An 18,457-nucleotide genomic window follows, 5' to 3' on the forward strand; every position below is an offset into this window, starting at 1 on the left:
AGTGCTGAAGCATTATTCAGTTTTTTACTGTAGCACACATTAATAAACCAAGCCCAATTATTTCTTTTTTCTTTCTTCTATTTTTTGAATGTTAATTTCTTTGTACAAAAGACTTCAACGAGTCATCCACTTGTCATGTTCAAACAGCTTGCCTACAGGAAGACTGAGTTCCTTGAAAAAGCATATAGGATCAGGAATACTGGTTAATATTTACTGGCTTACAACAGCAGGCACTAAATGATAATTGTTTGCACAGTAACATGTAAGTCAGCATGTTGCAGAAAACTACAATTAGTCCTCCAGACTTTCCTCTGTTTGTAACAGGTTCTGCCAAAGAGGATAAAGAGGAGAGGGGATCAGAAACAAGGGCTCCTTCAAAATAAGAATCATCAGCCAAAGGAGCAGTTGTAGCACGTGGCATTTGAAATAGTGAGAAATTGTGTAAGAAGAGTTAAACTTATCCATAGCACAAAGCTCCTGGAAGCACGTTCAGTCCCAGGGCTCTGCTGCAGAATGAACTTCGACAAAGTAAGTGAAAAGGGACAGCAGCACAGGGGTTCAGGGGCAATAACCTATGTTGGTGACATTGTGAAAAGTGTGTTTGAGAGGCAAGACTAGCGAAGACTACTCAGTTTCTCGGGATGCTCTTTTGTAAGAAGAGCTACTAATACCACTGCATGAAATAGGTATGGTGGCTGCTTATACAGCCTTTTTGTAAAAGGATGAGAACATGCTATGGCTTTGTTCCTCATATATCCCAAGATCCCAAGTCAGTGTCATGTAAAGATGCTGGATGTAGATGAAAAAACATGGTTTAACTTCTTTGTCAGGAATGTTTACTGGATTTTTTTCATTCCTTCCTCTTTAGAGAAGAGTTTTCTACATTTGCTGAGTGGGAGCGTTGACAAAAATTGAGAAACAAAAGTTGGGAGGGAGGATGTCCTTGAACTAACATTCTCAATGGTGCTTCCCATCATGTTGGCTCTATTCTGATTTGCACCAAAATTGAAAACATGCTCTTTTTTTGTGCTTAGACCTCTGTTCGGCATTATTACTAAGTTGAAAACTATGGTTTTAGCTGTACTAGAGAATGCTGATTGCAGGTTCTGTTACATTATGTCAATACTCCTTTGTCGTTAGTCCTATGCTTTCATATTGCTTATCACAATGATCTCCCTCCTACTGTAATCCATGCTGAAACTGCACACCACTGATCAGGTCTTGCTCTCCTTATGTACACAACGCATTAGAGCCAATGGCTCAGTAGCAACTGGTTGTGAAATCAAGCCCTGAAATGTGAAATGACATCAGCCAAACCTGTAGTCAATAAGTTCACATTATTAATCCTATAGTTTTTCCCATCTATTACCAGAACTCTGAAGACCACATTTGGAATAATGCAATACTTAATGAAATCTGAATCTTATGTGTGATGGATACTGCCCCAGAATGAATAAGGCAGAACATATTCAGTATTCTCAGGCAGAATGTGTAATTGATGCTAAGGACAAACCTTCCTTGACACCAAGACATCTTTTTTAGAAGCTGTATCACTGCCTCCCTTCCAAACCCCTATAATTCTTAATTAGACTACAGTGAATATTGATAGAGAACAGAATAAATATCTATGTGGTTGTGCTTTATCAGAACCTTTCTGGATTTGTGGCTTCATCACATTCTTATGTGTTTTTGTGTTCCAATATGTAGAAAGAAAATGCTTAGATGCTGTTATGCTGCATATTTCATGTCAGAAATCCTGGGAAAATATGCAGAGCTGGAGAGGGAATTCTTCTTTCTTCAAATGGCCAATATAAGCCATGTGCATCTTGTAAACTCTATCCCATGCTGCCATGACTTAAATAACGGAAGGTCATCTGCTGGCTGCTGTCTTTATAGAATAACAATTTTTACCAGCATCATTAAAGTGAGTTTTTACAAGCACAGAATTTAAAATATGGCAGTGGAGCTCTTACTCTGAAATGTTTCACGCAACCCTGAATCTATGGAACTAATTGAATGGCAGGGGTGGAAATGGGGTAAATTACCTGCCCTAACTCAAGCAGCTATAAATCCAAAGACCAAATCTGAATAAATAATCACAGGCTCCTTCAATAGTCAAGGTGTAATTCATATTGTGTTAGCACAGCAACTTCTAAACTAACTCCCAGGATTCCGAAGTTCCACAAATCACCTGTTTACAGCCTTCTGCATTGCATATTTCTAGGACCCTGTTATTGCACTCATTGAGAGTTTTTTAACTATTTCTTTCAAGTGTTCAAAGATAGTTATTCCATAATATTAATGAGCACACTTTCACTGCTGGCAGATGTGGCAATGATTTAAAATTATTGCCAAGACTTTGGAATGCTCAAGAAGATAGAGACTCCAAAGATAAGGTATTTCCGTACATGAATTGACCCTAAAGATTTACACAAAGGCATTAGATAATAGAAGAAGGATGCAGTCTAAGTCCAATGCATGAATATGATTCTCATTAATTGAATTCAGCAATTTTACACCTGTTATTACTTGGTGTCAATAGCAAGAGCCAGGCCCTATGTGTACCACATACCTCACATTTCACAGGGATTCTCAGAGTAATTATTACAATAATTTCTTATTGACAAACGTCAGCAAAGTGTCTTGGGGCTGTACTTTGGCTGTTCCCAAGTTGCCTAAGCAGTCTGTTCACTGTATATGGAGCCAAGACCTACCACAATAGCTATAATGTCAAAGATCAGCACTCCTATTAGGTGCTTTGCATGTGGTTTGGAGTGCCTTTTCACTTGAAAAGCAATTGACAGTAACAAAATCCCCCAGTAAATTTTTCTTCCTCTGAGTATTAAACTCTCTTATTTTAGAAAACTGGTTTCATGGTTTAGTAAGTAATTATTACTCTTTTTTCCTCATAATATGGTAAAATCAACTTTTCATTTCATGGTACCAAAGTGAGCAAATGCTGTTGTGCAACTGAGACTACCAATGAAATAATAGCACCACCAACTACCTCTTTGGAGATCAAGTAGCTGAGAAATTTTTCCACAACAAATGAACATCGGAGCTATGTATTATTCCCTAGTAAACAGAGACATAGCAACCTCACAACACTATACATTGGTTTCTAAATAGTAAATAAAGCAATCTCTCACTTTGTCAGTCAGCAATAGAACCTGCTATTCCCTAAACACCAAATCCAATAATATTGTTTATTATATACCCCCAGAGGCTATTTCCATGCTGATCTGAGAGACATTAACATCAACCAATCTCCTTGGTAAATAGCTCTGAGATGCTTTATTGCTCAACTCCCTGGTGTTCTACTTTGCACTTCTACTGAGACAAGCCACTTTGAACTTCCCCTCTGCTAAGCACTGCTGAGGCCAGGCCTGCAGTGCTGTGACCAGAGTGGGGCCCATTGCCCTCCATGGAGGTGGAGGCTCTAAAAACCCACGACAGGCGCTTCACATGTGGGACTCTTCTCCCACCACCAGCCTGAGACTCCACAGGTATGTCCTCTGGCCTCCAGCTGTGCCCTCAGAAGGTGCAGATTGCCCATAGGTCGGTGTCACATCTGCTGGGCTCTGGGTGCTGGGTTGATTACAGCATCTTCAATGGCATTAAGATTCCCGTGTGCAGGAAACCCAACCGAGGCCCGAGTCAATGCACTCAGTTAAGTCTAGAGGTGTCCTTAAGATGCCTGCTTCAGAACAGCAGAAATAACTTTTACTCTGCTACTAATACTGGGAACTTTACTATTTTTTAATAGGAATAATTGCAGCATAGCTAAGTCAGGCAGAAAATGGAACGCTATGATCTCTAGCAGCAAGGTCAGGGTTTGCAGGAAGACTGCAAAGCCGTGGTTCACATACTTAGGGAGAAATCACAAAAGACCAAGGCTCAACGAGAATTTATTCTCGGGCTTCCTGGTCCTTTGAGTTGGAAGCCCAGGGCTGCAGGGGCGGTGACTTTCCATTTGCGGACACTGGAACAATAAGGAAGCACTTGTATCAGCCGAATGTTCATCGTTCCATGGGGCCTGATGGGATCCATCCCAGAGTCCTGAAGGAGTTAGCAGGTGTCACGGCAGGAGCCCTTGCAATCATCTTGCAAAGGTCTGGGAATGTGGGTAGGTCCCTGCTGACTGGAAGCTCCCCACTGTTCTTCCAGTTTATCAGAATACCCAGGGAAGAAGAGAACTCCTAGTCTAGCTTCAGTTTCTGGGAAAGTGATGGAGAAGGTCATCCTGGGTGCTATTGATAGCCATTTCAAGGACAATGCAATGTCTCCAGCATTCAGTCAATAGACATTTGGCTCAATGCAAACCACAGCTGTCCCTACTTCCTGATAGACTGTAACAAGGACAGGAGTTCGTCCTCCAAAAACAGGGGGATCTCCCGGTGACTGGCAGCCCTCTGGCTGCTCAGCCCATGTGCTCGAGAGCTGCACATATCATGCGGCTGTGGCGCAGACAATGTCTGTGTGTTGACTGGATGCTCCGCATGGGCAAAGCATAACAACGTTCACGAGGGGTGCAGACGTTGCAACAGCCAGAGATCCTCACGGAGGTGGAGCCTCTAAAAACCCACGGCAGGCGCTTCGCACGTGGGACTCTCCTCCCACCACCCGCCTCCAGGAGAAGAAGACAGCAGTCAAGCGAGACATTGCGTGATCCACGATGGCGGCTCTCTCTCTTCCCTTCTCTTAAAAAATGTTATATTAAATTTATGGTACTTCCCTGGCATTTGGCCTCCATTGTGCCTTAATTCCAGCCTTATTAATCACCTTTGATCGCCATCCTCCAGATCGTGATATTTTAATTGCTGTCACAGACAGGTTCGCTTAGAGTTGGAAGTGTCCAGAAAGTCTTCAACTTTTAAATATTACTGTTGAGTGCAATCAGATTGGGTATCACTCTGACGTTAAGCTCAGCCACCCCCACCCCTCAGTAATATACTGGGGACAATTTGGAAAACGAGGGGGTTTAGTTCCTGCCAAATTCATCCTTTTAACACGACAGCATTCGTAGAGACCCTGTCCCTTGGGGACGGTTACTTCTCTGAGAGGAAAAAGTCAAATGCATCCCCTAAATACCCACAGATAAGAAGTGTAACTAAGCACGGTACCGCTCAAGGAGGGGAGCGGGGCATTGAAGCTGACTAAAGGTGCGTCTCGAGAAGAGCACTCTCATAGTTTGAAAAGATAGACAACAATCCCAAGATAGTGTTTTATTTTTTGGAGGAGCAGAACACCAAGCTCTCACCACCGGGCTTAGACTGGGCTCAGAAAAGCTGCTATAATGGACAATCGCCTGTTGACCGAATTCCTGTCTTGCAGACCAAGGCTCGGGGGATAAAAGGCAAAGGAAAATCTATGCCGTGTGCAGTGTGAGGTGCAGCCTTGATAGCTGTGGCAGAAGCGAAGGAGCAACAACAATGTAAGACCCAAAGCCAGTCTGTTGCATCTCTACAAGACCTAGTTAAAATGTTGCGGCCGCCAATAGAAGAAGGAAGGGCAAATGCCCACTTACTTAGGCAAGAGTTGTGTGAAAGACTAACGCGATCCGGGGATGACCAGCCGGAAAGGGGGTGTAAGAACCCATTAGAAAGGACAGGGAAGGAGACGCTGCCCTATCCCCTGCCCAAGCTAGAAGATTTGCAGCATCGTGTGGACAAGTTACCTGTCCTGCTACAGCCGTTGGTTAGGACCGAATGCTCATCTGAGGACTCAGGGGACAAGGTACCCCAAATAAAAACAAAGGAGGTGCCATTTGAGGCCATCAATTGTCCCAAATTAAAGAAAGAGTATGGTCAGACTCCCAAGGATCCAAGACCGAGTATGTCTGGAGAATCTCTCTCATTGAAAGTGACCACATTTTATTGTCCAAAAAGGAAGCTGAAGGGTACTGGGGACCTGGTGTGTGTTTGACCACGGGGAACATGGGTATCATGGATTTGTGCTTTTTAGACATTCCCCGCTCCAAATCCGTGACAACCTGGAGTTGTGCAGAGAGGTGCTCACTCAAGAAGGCAGCAGTGCAGCTGCTCGGGCTATTGCAGCCGGCAAAGCCAACCTCCTCTCCAGTTTTCTGTGAGAGGGCCAACACCGCTTCTACCTGGACATTTGTAACACGCTGATGGATTTCAAGTCTGCAGCATTCGGTTGATAGACATTGGGCTCAGTGGAAACCCACAGCCTCCAGTGCTGTGCCCAGCTCTGGGCTCCCCAGGACGAGAGAGACGTGGGCATCCTGGGGAGACCCCCAGTGCCCCTCCCCCACCACGGCGGTTAGAATGCGACGCTGTGTTGACCCGGCGCTGGCCCGGCAACGGTTCTGTGCCAACAGGGAGCGGCAGGGGGCAGAGCCCAGCTCTTCCCCAGCAGCGATCCTTGGCACTTGGACGCCCTTTGGGAGTCTCTTGGCTGCCTACTGGGCAGGATTTGAAGGACCACCACTTTGTCCAGCGTGACAGTTGCACTGTCTTCGTCGGGATGGGCCAGGTCAACTGCTGTCGCGGGTCCAGGTAAGATCACCCACGTCTTGGGGACACCCCAGCACAGCCAGACCCCGCAACAGCCGCTTTTCTCATGCCCGACACCCTCTGCTCTGCTCTGCTCTGCAGGGACGACCCTGAGCCCGAGCAGCAGTGCGTGCCCGTCCCAGCATCTCACCAGCCACTGCTCCGGCAGAGCCAGGCGAAGGTGAGGATCCCTCGGGAAGCAATCTGGGCCATCCACTTCTGTCACACCTGGCCAGGGCATGATGCGCAATGCCAGGAGCCCTTTCTGCTGCAGGGCTGTTCAGTAGAGCACAGCACGTTTCTTGCAGGCTGGTGCAGAGCAGCAGCCACCACCTCTTTCCTCCGCCTGCAGCGACGGTGGAGTTGGCCACTCGGCTGGTGAGTTTGGGGAAAACAAGAGCAGGACGGCCCTTCTCTCCTCCTCTCCCAGACAGACACTCGTGCTGCACTGGGGCTGCTGCTCCCTTTTCCGCAGGGCACGTCCGTACCATGGCTCTGCGGCAGGAAAGACTTGAGCCCTCGGGGTCGCGTACTCCCAAATTATGCTGTTCCCCTGCACACGGTGGTGGGGGAAGAGCACTGAGATTGTCAAGGAGAGCTTGCCTGGCATTTCTTCTCCACAGCTCTTTGCTCTCTTCTCCTTGGCACCAGGTGGGACCAACAGGAGGAGGAGGTGGCTGCCCTGGCCCTTCGCACGGCGAGGGCCCTCAGATGCTGCAGAGGCTGCCGGGCCATCAGGCTCTGGCCACACGGGGGTTCTGTTCGGCCGCCCCCTGGCAGCTCTCTGCAGCCAGAACGGCTCGCTGCCCCAGCCCATCCAGGTAAGCACCCTTAGACAGGCCAACCACATCTTGCTGGCTCCCCCGGAGAGGTGGTGTTCCAGTCCAAGGGACCCCAGATGGCTCTTGGGGACAAAGCTGCCTCTTCCCCACATCACCCACCTCCAGCCAATCCCTCTTTTGCCCCAATGAGACCTGCAGACCCTGCCACAGTCACTCCTGCCCCCGAGGAAGGTTCCCCTGTCCCAGGGCCTGTCTCCAGCGCAGCAATGTCCTCCTCTGTCCCGCAGGACCTGCTGGCTCTCCTGCAGGAGCACGGACCATCCACCGAGGGGATCTTCCGGCTGGCGGCCGGCGAGCGCGCCTCCCGGGAGCTGCGGGAGGCTTTGGACAGCGGCGCCCAGGTGCAGCTCGAACGCCAGCCTTTGCACCTCCTGGCCGCCATCCTGAAGGTGAACCCTGCTGACATGGAGCCCGGCAGCTCCCGGCTCTGGCTGTGCTGACGGGCACCTGCCAGAGCAGGAGCCCAAAGCCAGGAGCTGCTGCTCAGCCCGAGCGCTGGGCTGGGGATGCTGCCTGTGCTGCCGGCGGCAGTGGGCACAGCCTGACCCGCAGCCCTTGCCATTGCAGGAGTTTCTGCGCAAGATCCCCTCCAAGCTCCTGCAGGCAGAGCTGTACCAGGACTGGATGAGCGCCCTGCACAACACCAGCAGGCAGGAGAGGCTGGCGGGGCTGAAGGAGTAAGTGTGGCCAGCAGCCTGGCTGCTGCACAGGCACTGCCCGAGCCACAAAAGCATTTTTCTGCTTGGGGCAATGCCCGCAGACATTGCGGGTGCCTCCATAAGGGACTCTTGCCAAAAGGGCAGGGAGGGAGGTGGCCGTATCTCAGCCAAGGCAGCCCCTCTGCTGTAAGCCACGTGTGGCCAGGGAACCTTCCCTCGGGTGGGCTTGGCTGGGATCCACCTCCTTAGACCTGTGTTGACAAGCTTTCCTTTCTTAACCTTGTGTTCCTGTTCCCTCAGCGTGGCCAGCAAGTTGCCCGAACCCAACCTGCTCCTCCTCAAGCAGCTGCTCACCCTGCTGCACACCATCAGCAGCAACGCCGGCACCAGCAGGATGACAGCGGCCAGCCTGGCCATCTGCGTGGGGCCGAACCTCCTCAGCCCACCGGAGGAGGACACGCTGCCGCTGGACATCCTGGTGCAGGTGACCGGCAAGGTACGCTGTGTTGAACAGCCCAGCCCAGCTTGGCTGCTCAGAGCTTCCTGGCTGCCTCCCGTCTTCAGCAAACGCTGCTGGGGGAGCTGCTGGGAAGAGCAGCCCCACAGCTGCAGCTTCTGCGCTGAAGTGAGGGTCGGGAGCGGGAAGGGCTGTCTGACCCATTTTCAGCCACTGGGCTGGAAAACAATGGTTTGCTGCTGTGTGCAGGTGACGCAGCTGCTGGAGTTCCTCATTGACCACCACGAGGAACTCTTTGAGGAGGAGGAGGCTGGGCTTCCCAGTGCATCCACCGAGGAGTTGCCAGCACCAGGGGCAGAAGCAGAAGCCTCAGAGGTATGGCAGGGCCACATACAGCTTGACAAAAAAAGCCTCCCCGCTTCCCAGGGTGGGACTGCTGCCACAGGAACAAGCAAGGTCCTCCAGCCACCAGCCTGCAGCTCTGCAAAAGTTCAGAGCTGAGCTAGATATGGGGCAAGTAGGTCCCTGCCACATCTTCACTTGTACATTTCGCTTGCAGGTGCCTCCAGTGACCCTGGAAAGTGAACACCTGAGTAGCACCTCTGAGGAGAGCAGGTAACACGAGCTAGCTTTGATTAAGAGCAGGACGGATTCTGGTTTGTCGTGGCATTACCTTTCTAACCATACTATTGGATGCAAAGGTTGCCAGGCTCTTCACCGCTCGACCGGAAGAGAAAACCACCCTGTGAAGAGCCGAGTGATGGGCAACCTGAGAGGAAGAGGAGGAAGCTGGCAACGGAGCACTGAGACACGGGCAACTAAGGAAATCCAAGCAGGCGAAAAGAACCAGGAGCCCAGGTGTGTATCCGCTGCCTAGAGAAAGTCGCAAAGCCCCACTTTTCTGTTTGTGTCAGCTGGCAATCCCAGTGCTGCCTGGTGTCTGAATCCCAAGGACACAGCAAGGAGTTGTTCCAAGTAGCTGTAGACACGGGGACAGTGGCACTTCTTAAAAAGCTCACATTTCACCTGAGGTAATTGCGGCAAGTGAAAAACAACCCAACAATCAAAAAGCAGTGAGATTTTCCTTCACACCAGGGTTTCTAGCAAGGGACACTGAGGGATGCTGCTGCTGCTGCTGCTTGGGCTTTAGAAAGGACATCACAGCGCCCCAGGGGGGTCCCTGTCAAGCCCCATTGCCCGGCCGAGGGGCACTGCACATCCCTGAGAACCAGCTGTGCCCCGAGAAGGGCATGTGTTGAGAAGGGGCCAAAGCAAAACTGGAGTCGGTGACTCCTGTATCATTGGACTTCCCAAAAACAGGCAACTCTGTCATGACTCTTCTTGCCTTCGTTGTTTCATCTGTTCTTTCTGACTCTGTCCTTGTAGCTTCTTGGATTTCCTGGATGAGCTCTGACACCTGGGTTTCCAGGAGCACGATGCGGCCCCGGCACCACCTCGGCGCAGGCGAGGAGAGAGGCAGCGTGCCCTCCTGCTCTGGCCGGCACATTCCACCCGTGCAGCGCTAAGCCAGAGCAGCTCCGCGTGGCCCCCAGACCCATCCCAGCCCTCGCAGGAGGCCTTGCTGGCTCATCCATCAGCTGCATGAGCAGGTGCCCACCAGCTGGAACATCTCTCCAAGGCGGGGAGCTGGCATGTGAACTTCAGGACACGTGGAGTGCGTTACACACGGTGGTGCCTGGCATCTGGGAGGGCCATGAGGACATGCTGGCTGGTGTCTTCCATTCTGTAAAACCCTCCAGGTTTTAATTCCAGCTACTCGTTCTTGGCAGACCGATGCCAAACCAACATGCTCCATTCAAGAAGGGAGCACCCATTGCTTCTCTTTGCTCAGGGCAAGTGCGTGTATGCAGGACACCTGAAGAACTCGTTTGGGGAAAGAAGGTAACATGTCAGCCAGCTGCACCTGCTCGAGTCCAAACCCCGCTGTGCTGTCCCTACCAAGAGCAGAAACTACGTTCAAAAGGCTCCTGTCACTGCACTTTTACTGATACCCACTTGCACATGCTGCAAAAGGCACGTACTGAGCTGCGAGAATTTCCTATAAGTATGGAGGCGGTAAAATGGACATTGGACGCAATTTTCTCCAGGTTGGAGAAAACTGGTAGCAAACGCTGAAACTATTTCCATACCGCATCAACATACGAGCATATGGATGGGTCATATGTCGCTATGGAAATGCTGGTCCTTTGTGCCCATCTCATTGACTTGGAAAGAACGTGTCTGTGGAGCTACATCCCACAGGCAAGCTGAGAGCTTTTCCAGGGTTGACTGCACAGGTGTTCTGCAATGACGATACATCCATGTGTGTTCACTCTATCGCGACACTGCTCCTCGGCCTGGCAGTGCTCAAGAGAAACTTGCTTTGAGCCCTGTAAAACCAAAAAAACCCAGTAAAACTCATGAAAGCGGAAGTTCTGAAGAGCCTCCAAGCTCAGCTTGTACAGGTTTTAATGGAAGCACAAGCAAAAAGGAGGCAGTGAATGGTTTGTGATGCAGTTCACATACGTATGACAATTATACAGAAAAGCCTTGTATTGCAATGGCCATTTTGGTGTACAAATATGTAATACAGAGAGACATGCTTTATTATAAAAGGAAAGTATGTAATTGAAAGGTTGGTCTTCGTATTAAGCTGTGTTGTTTCAAACGATAGCACACAAAGTCCTGTCATTTATTTGGTGGTTATTTGGTGCTTTTTAAATTTCTCCAGTGGGGACCTACTGCTGCACAATGAATTAGCTGCAGTTGGGCATTTTGCTGTGGGTGCAGCCTGTTGCTTTCATGATTTTTATTATACGGGACACTATCACTCTGTTTAATGTTTGCTAATAAATTTTAGAATGCCTCTTCTATTCAGAAGATGTCTTGTATTATTTAGAAATGTCGTATATTAATCTAATTTTTTAAATAAAAAGTGTTTATGTGCAATTAACAAACATGAGCTACACCTTTTTTTTCAAATGTCACAACTTTTTAACTAAGTGCTTTACATTGTATGTCTAGAACCTTGCCAAATGGAGATGGTTACAAGAAGAAAGAGAAACATTTCAAAAAAAAGCATAGGCCCTTAGCCCCAGTATTTGCTCTTCACTGCACTAGCTACAAAGACCTGTCTGGAGAATGCTGCCACTAGGTCTCAGCCCTGGGGACGCAGGACACAAACCTCCATGGCACAAGAGGGAACAAACACTCGGGCGGGATTCGGCCCACTCTAACCTCCGTGTCCCTCTTTGGACTCGGTGTCCACACAGTCGTCACGGGGAGTGCACATCAAGGGCTTGGTGTAGTAGCCTACCCCTGGGCATCATTTGGGAATGATCTGAGATCCCACAGGTATGTCCTCTGGCCTCCAGCTGTGCCCTCAGAAGGGGCAGACTGTCCATAGGTCGGTGTCACATCTGCTGGGCTCTGGGTGCTGGGTTGATTACGGCATCTTCAATGGCATTAAGATTCCCGTGTGCAGGAAACCCAACCAAGCCCCGAGTCAATGCACTCAGTTAAGTCTAGAGGTGTCCTTAAGATGCCTGCTTCACGACAGCAGGAATAACTTTACTCTGCTACTAATAATGGGAACTTTACTATTTTTTAATAGGAATAATTGAAGCATAGCTAAGTCAGGCAGAAAATGAAACTCTATGATCTCTAGCAGCAAGGTCAGGGTTTGCAGGAAGACTACAGAGCCGTGGCTCACATACTTAGGGAGAAATCACAAAAGACCAGGGCTCAAATAGATTTTATTCTTGGGCTTCCTGGTCCTTTGAGTTGGAAGCCCAGGGCTGCAGGGGCGGTGACTTTCCATTTGCGGACACTGGAACAATAAGGAAGCACTTGTATCAGCCGAATGTTCATCGTTCCATGGGGCCTGATGGGATCCATCCCAGAGTCCTGAAGGAGTTAGCAGGTGTCACGGCAGGAGCCCTTGCAATCATCTTGCAAAGGTCTGGGAGTGTGGGTAGGTCCCTGCTGACTGGAAGCTCCCCACTGTTCTTCCAGTTTATCAGAAGACCCAGGGACGAACAGAACTCCTAGTCTAGCTTCAGTTTCTGGGAAAGTGATGGAGAAGGTCATCCTGGGTGCTATTGATAGCCATTTCAAGGACAATGCAATGTCTCCAGCATTCAGTCAATAGACATTTGGCTCAATGCAAACCACAGCTGTCCCTACTTCCTGATAGACTGTAACAAGGACAGGAGTTCGTCCTCCAAAAACAGGAGGGTCTCCCGGTGACTGGGAGCCCTCTGGCTGCTCAGCCCATGTGCTCGAGAGCTGCACATATCATGCGGCTGTGGCGCAGACAGTGTCCGTGTGTTGACTGGATGCTCCGCATGGGCAAAGCATAACAACGTTCACGAGGGGTGCAGACGTTGCAACAGCCAGAGACCCTCACGGAGGTGGAGCCTCTAAAAACCCACGACAGGCGCTTCGCACGTGGGACTCTCCTCCCACCACCCGTCTCCAGGAGAAGAAGATAGCAGTCAAGCGAGACACTGCGTGATCCACGATGGCGGCTCTCTCTCTTTCTCTTCCCTTCTCTTAAAAAATGTTATATTAAATTTATGGTACTTCCCTGGCATTTGGCCTCCATTGTGCCTTAATTCCAGCCTTATTAATCACCTTTGATCGCCATCCTCCAGATCGTGATATTTTAATTGCTGTCACAGACAGGTTCGCTTAGAGTTGGAAGTGTCCAGAAAGTCTTCAACTTTTAAATATTACTGTTGAGTGCAATCAGATTGGGTATCACTCTGACGTTAAGCTCAGCCACCCCCACCCCTCAGTAATATACTGGGGACAATTTGGAAAATGAGGGGGTTTAGTTCCTGCCAAATTCATCCTTTTAACACGACAGCATTCGTAGAGACCCTGTCCCTTGGGGACGGTTACTTCTCTGAGAGGAAAAAGTCAAATGCTTCCCCTAAATACCCACAGATAAGAAGTGTAACTAAGCACGGTACCGCTCAAGGAGGGGAGCGGGGCATTGAAGCTGACTAAAGGTGCCTCTCGAGAAGAGCACTCTCATAGTTTGAAAAGATAGAAAACAATCCCAAGAGGGTGTTTTATTTTTTGGAGGAGCAGAACACCAAGCTCTCACCACCGGGCTTAGACTGGGCTCAGAAAAACTGCTATAATGGACAATCGCCTGTTGACCGAATTCCTGTCTTGCAGGCCAAGGCTCGGGGGATAAAAGGCAGAGGAAAATCTATGCCGTGTGCAGTGTGAGGTGCAGCCTTGATAGCTGTGGCAGAAGCGAAGGAGCAACAACAATGTAAGACCGAAAGCCAGTCTGTTGCATCTCTACAAGACCTAGTTAAAATGTTGCAGCCGCCAATAGAAGAAGGAAGGGCAAATGCCCACTTACTTAGGCAAGAGTTGTGTGAAAGACTAACGCGAGCCGGGGGTGACCAGCCGGAAAGGGGGTGTAAGAACCCATTAGAAAGGACAGGGAAGGAGACGCTGCCCTATCCCCTGCCCAAGCTAGAAGATTTGCAGCATCGTGTGGACAAGTTACCTGTCCTGCTACAGCCGTTGGTTAGGACCGAATGCTCATCTGAGGACTCAGGGGACAAGGTACCCCAAATAAAAACAAAGGAGGTGCCATTTGAGGCCACCAATTGTCCCAAATTAAAGAAAGAGTATGGTCAGACTCCCAAGGATCCAAGACCGAGTATGTCTGGAGAATCTCTCTCATTGAAAGTGACCACATTTTGTTGTCCAAAAAGGAAGCTGAAGGGTACTGGGGACCTGGTGTGTGTTTGACCACGGGGAACATGGGTATCATGGATTTGTGCTTTTTAGACATTCCCCGCTCCAAATCCGTGACAACCTGGAGTTGTGCAGAGAGGTGCTCACTCAAGAAGGCAGCAGTGCAGCTGCTTGGGCTATTGCAGCCGGCAAAGCCAACCTCCTCTCCAGTTTTCTGTGAGAGGGCCAACACCGCTTCTACCTGGACATTTGTAACACGCTGATGGATTTCAAGTCTGCAGCATTCGGTTGATAGACATTGGGCTCCGTGGAAACCCACAGCCTCCAGTGCTGTGCCCAGCTCTGGGCTCCCCAGGACGAGAGAGACGTGGGCATCCTGGGGAGACCCCCAGTGCCCCTCCCCCACCACGGCGGTTAGAATGCGACGCTGTGTTGACCCGGCGCTGGCCCGGCAACGGTTCTGTGCCAACAGGGAGCGGCAGGGGGCAGAGCCCAGCTCTTCCCCAGCAGCGATCCTTGGCACTTGGACGCCCTTTGGGAGTCTCTTGGCTGCCTACTGGGCAGGATTTGAAGGACCACCACTTTGTCCAGCGTGACAGTTGCACTGTCTTCGTCGGGATGGGCCAGGTCAACTGCTGTCGCGGGTCCAGGTAAGATCACCCACGTCTTGGGGACACCCCAGCACAGCCAGACCCCGCAACAGCCGCTTTTCTCATGCCCGACACCCTCTGCTCTGCTCTGCTCTGCAGGGACGACCCTGAGCCCGAGCAGCAGTGCGTGCCCGTCCCAGCATCTCACCAGCCACTGCTCCGGCAGAGCCAGGCGAAGGTGAGGATCCCTCGGGAAGCAATCTGGGCCATCCACTTCTGTCACACCTGGCCAGGGCATGATGCGCAATGCCAGGGGCCCTTTCTGCTGCAGGGCTGTTCAGTGAGCACAGCACGTTTCTTGCAGGCTGGTGCAGAGCAGCAGCCACCACCTCTTTCCTCCGCCTGCAGCGACGGTGGAGTTGGCCACTCGGCTGGTGAGTTTGGGGAAAACAAGAGCAGGACGGCCCTTCTCTCCTCCTCTCCCAGACAGACACTCGTGCTGCACTGGGGCTGCTGCTCCCTTTTCCGCAGGGCACGTCCGTACCACGGCTCTGCGGCAGGAAAGACTTGAGCCCTCGGGGTCACGTACTCCCAAATTATGCTGTTCCCCTGCACACGGTGGTGGGGGAAGAGCACTGAGATTGTCAAGGAGAGCTTGCCTGGCATTTCTTCTCCACAGCTCTTTGCTCTCTTCTCCTTGGCACCAGGTGGGACCAACAGGAGGAGGAGGTGGCTGCCCTGGCCCTTTGCACGGCGAGGGCCCTTGGATGCTGCAGAGGCTGCCAAGCCATCAGGCTCTGGCCACACGGGGGTTCTGTTCGGCCGCCCCCTGGCAGCTCTCTGCAGCCAGAACGGCTCGCTGCCCCAGCCCATCCAGGTAAGCACCCTTAGACAGGCCAACCACATCTTGCTGGCTCCCCCGGAGAGGTGGTGTTCCAGTCCAAGGGACCCCAGATGGCTCTTGGGGACAAAGCTGCCTCTTCTCCACATCACCCACCTCCAGCCAATCCCTCTTTTGCCCCAAGGAGACCTGCACACCCTCCCACAGTCACTCCTGACCCTGAGGAGGTTGCCCTGTCCCAGCACCTGTCTCCAGCCCAGCAATGTCCTCCTCTGTCCCGCAGGACCTGCTGGCTCTCCTGCAGGAGCACGGACCATCCACCGAGGGGATCTTCCGGCTGGCGGCCGGCGAGCGCGCCTCCCGGGAGCTGCGGGAGGCCCTGGACAGCGGCGCCCAGGTGCAGCTCGAACGCCAGCCGGTGCACCTCCTGGCCGCCATCCTGAAGGTGAACCCTGCTGACATGGAGCCCGGCAGCTCCCGGCTCTGGCCGTGCTGACGGGCACCTGCCAGAGCAGGAGCCCAAAGCCAGGAGCTGCTGCTCAGCCCGAGCGCTGGGCTGGGGATGCTGTCTGTGCTGCCGGCGGCAGTGGGCACAGCCTGACCCGCAGCCCTTGGCATTGCAGGAGTTTCTGCGCAAGATCCCCTCCAAGCTCCTGCAGGCAGAGCTGTACCAGGACTGGATGAGCGCCCTGCACAACACCAGCAGGCAGGAGAGGCTGGCGGGGCTGAAGGAGTAAGTGTGGGCAGCAGCCTGGCTGCTGCGCAGGCACTGCCAGAGCCACAAAAGCATTTTTCTGCTTGGGGCAATGCCCGCAGACATTGCGGGTGCCTCCATAAGGGACTCTTGCCAAAAGGGCAGGGAGGGAGGTGGCCGTATCTCAGCCAAGGCAGCCCCTCTGCTGTACACCAGGTGTGGCCAGGGAACCTTCCCTCGGGTGGGCTTGGCTGGGATCCACCTCCTTAGACCTGTGTTGACAAGCTTTCCTTTCTTAACCTTGTGTTCCTGTTCCCTCAGCGTGGCCAGCAAGTTGCCCGAGCCCAACCTGCTCCTCCTCAAGCAGCTGCTCACCCTGCTGCACACCATCAGCAGCAACGCCGGCACCAGCAGGATGACAGCGGCCAGCCTGGCCATCTGCGTGGGGCCGAACCTCCTCAGCCCACCGGAGGAGGACACGCTGCCGCTGGACGTCCTGGTGCAGGTGACCGGCAAGGTACGCTGTGTTGAACAGCCCAGCCCAGCTTGGCTGCTCAGAGCTTCCTGGCTGCCTCCCGTCTTCAGCAAACGCTGCTGGGGGAGCTGCTGGGAAGAGCAGCCCCACAGCTGCAGCTTCTGCGCTGAAGTGAGGGTCGGGAGTGGGAAGGGCTGTCTGACCCTTTTTCAGCCACCGGGCTGGAAAACAATGGTTTGCTGGTGTGTGCAGGTGACGCAGCTGCTGGAGTTCCTCATTGACCACCACGAGGAACTCTTTGAGGAGGAGGAGGCTGGGCTTCCCAGTGCATCCACCGAGGAGTTGCCAGCACCAGGGACAGAAGCAGAAGCCTCAGAGGTACGGCAGGGCCACATACAGCTTGACAAAAAAAGCCTCCCCGCTTCCCAGGGTGGGACTGCTGCCACAGGAGCAAGCAAGGTCCTCCAGCCACCAGTCTGCAGCTCTGCAAAAGTTCAGAGCTGAGCTAGATATGGGGCAAGTAGATCCCTGCCACATCTTCACTTGTACATTTCCCTTGCAGGTGCCTCCAGTGACCCTGGAAAGTGAACACCTGAGTAGCACCTCTGAGGAGAGCAGGTAACGCGAGCTAGCTTTGATTAAGAGCAGGACGGATTCCGGTTTGTCGTGGCATTACCTTTCTAACCATACTATTGGATGCAAAGGTTGCCAGGCTCTTCACCGCTCGACCGGAAGAGAAAACCACCCTGTGAAGAGCCGAGTGATGGGCAACCTGAGAGGAAGAGGAGGAAGCTGGCAACGGAGCACTGAGACACGGGCAACTAAGGAAATCCAAGCAGGCGAAAAGAACCAGGAGCCCAGGTGTGTATCCGCTGCCTAGAGAAAGTCGCAAAGCCCCACTTTTCTGTTTGTGTCAGCTGGCAATCCCAGTGCTGCCTGGTGTCTGAATCCCAAGGACACAGCAAGGAATTGTTCCAAGTAGCTGTAGACACGGGGACAGTGGCACTTCTTAAAAAGCTCACATTTCACCTGAGGTAATTGCGGCAAGTGAAAAACAACCCAACAATCAAAAAGCAGTGAGATTTTCCTTCACACCAGGGTTTCTAGCAAGGGACACTGAGGGATGCTGCTGCTGCTGCTGCTTGGGCTTTAGAAAGGACATCACAGCGCCCCAGGGGGGTCCCTGTCAAGCCCCATTGCCCGGCCGAGGGGCACTGCACATCCCTGAGAACCAGCTGTGCCCCGAGAAGGGCATGTGTTGAGAAGGGGCCAAAGCAAAACTGGAGTCGGTGACTCCTGTATCATTGGACTTCCCAAAAACAGGCAACTCTGTCATGACTCTTCTTGCCTTCGTTGTTTCATCTGTTCTTTCTGACTCTGTCCTTGTAGCTTCTTGGATTTCCTGGATGAGCTCTGACACCTGGGTTTCCAGGAGCATGATGCGGCCCCGGCACCACCTCGGCGCAGGCGAGGAGAGAGGCAGCGTGCCCTCCTGCTCTGGCCGGCACATTCCACCCGTGCAGCGCTAAGCCAGAGCAGCTCCGCGTGGCCCCCAGACCCATCCCAGCCCTCGCAGGAGGCCTTGCTGGCTCATCCATCAGCTGCATGAGCAGGTGCCCACCAGCTGGAACATCTCTCCAAGGCGGGGAGCTGGCAT

The 18,457-nt window shown here is 51.9% G+C and overlaps 1 long non-coding RNA gene and 1 other non-coding gene across 2 annotated transcripts; both read left to right on the top strand.

The window, feature by feature from the left end:
• Window positions 1-6,231: 6,231 nt before the first annotated feature.
• On the top strand, window positions 6,232-6,955 carry LOC110355019 (uncharacterized). The gene is made up of 3 exons (XR_010469827.1): window positions 6,232-6,521; window positions 6,621-6,699; window positions 6,827-6,955. It is a non-coding gene; the product is annotated as an uncharacterized LOC110355019 (transcript).
• Window positions 6,956-14,289: 7,334 nt separating this feature from the next.
• LOC135578326 (uncharacterized) lies at window positions 14,290-15,325 on the top strand. The gene is made up of 3 exons (XR_010469828.1): window positions 14,290-14,850; window positions 14,950-15,028; window positions 15,155-15,325. It is a non-coding gene; the product is annotated as an uncharacterized LOC135578326 (long non-coding RNA).
• The last annotated feature ends 3,132 nt before the right edge of the window (window positions 15,326-18,457 follow it).

This window comes from Columba livia, chromosome 1 (genome assembly GCF_036013475.1).
Source record: "Columba livia isolate bColLiv1 breed racing homer chromosome 1, bColLiv1.pat.W.v2, whole genome shotgun sequence".
Lineage (NCBI taxonomy): Eukaryota > Metazoa > Chordata > Aves > Columbiformes > Columbidae > Columba > Columba livia.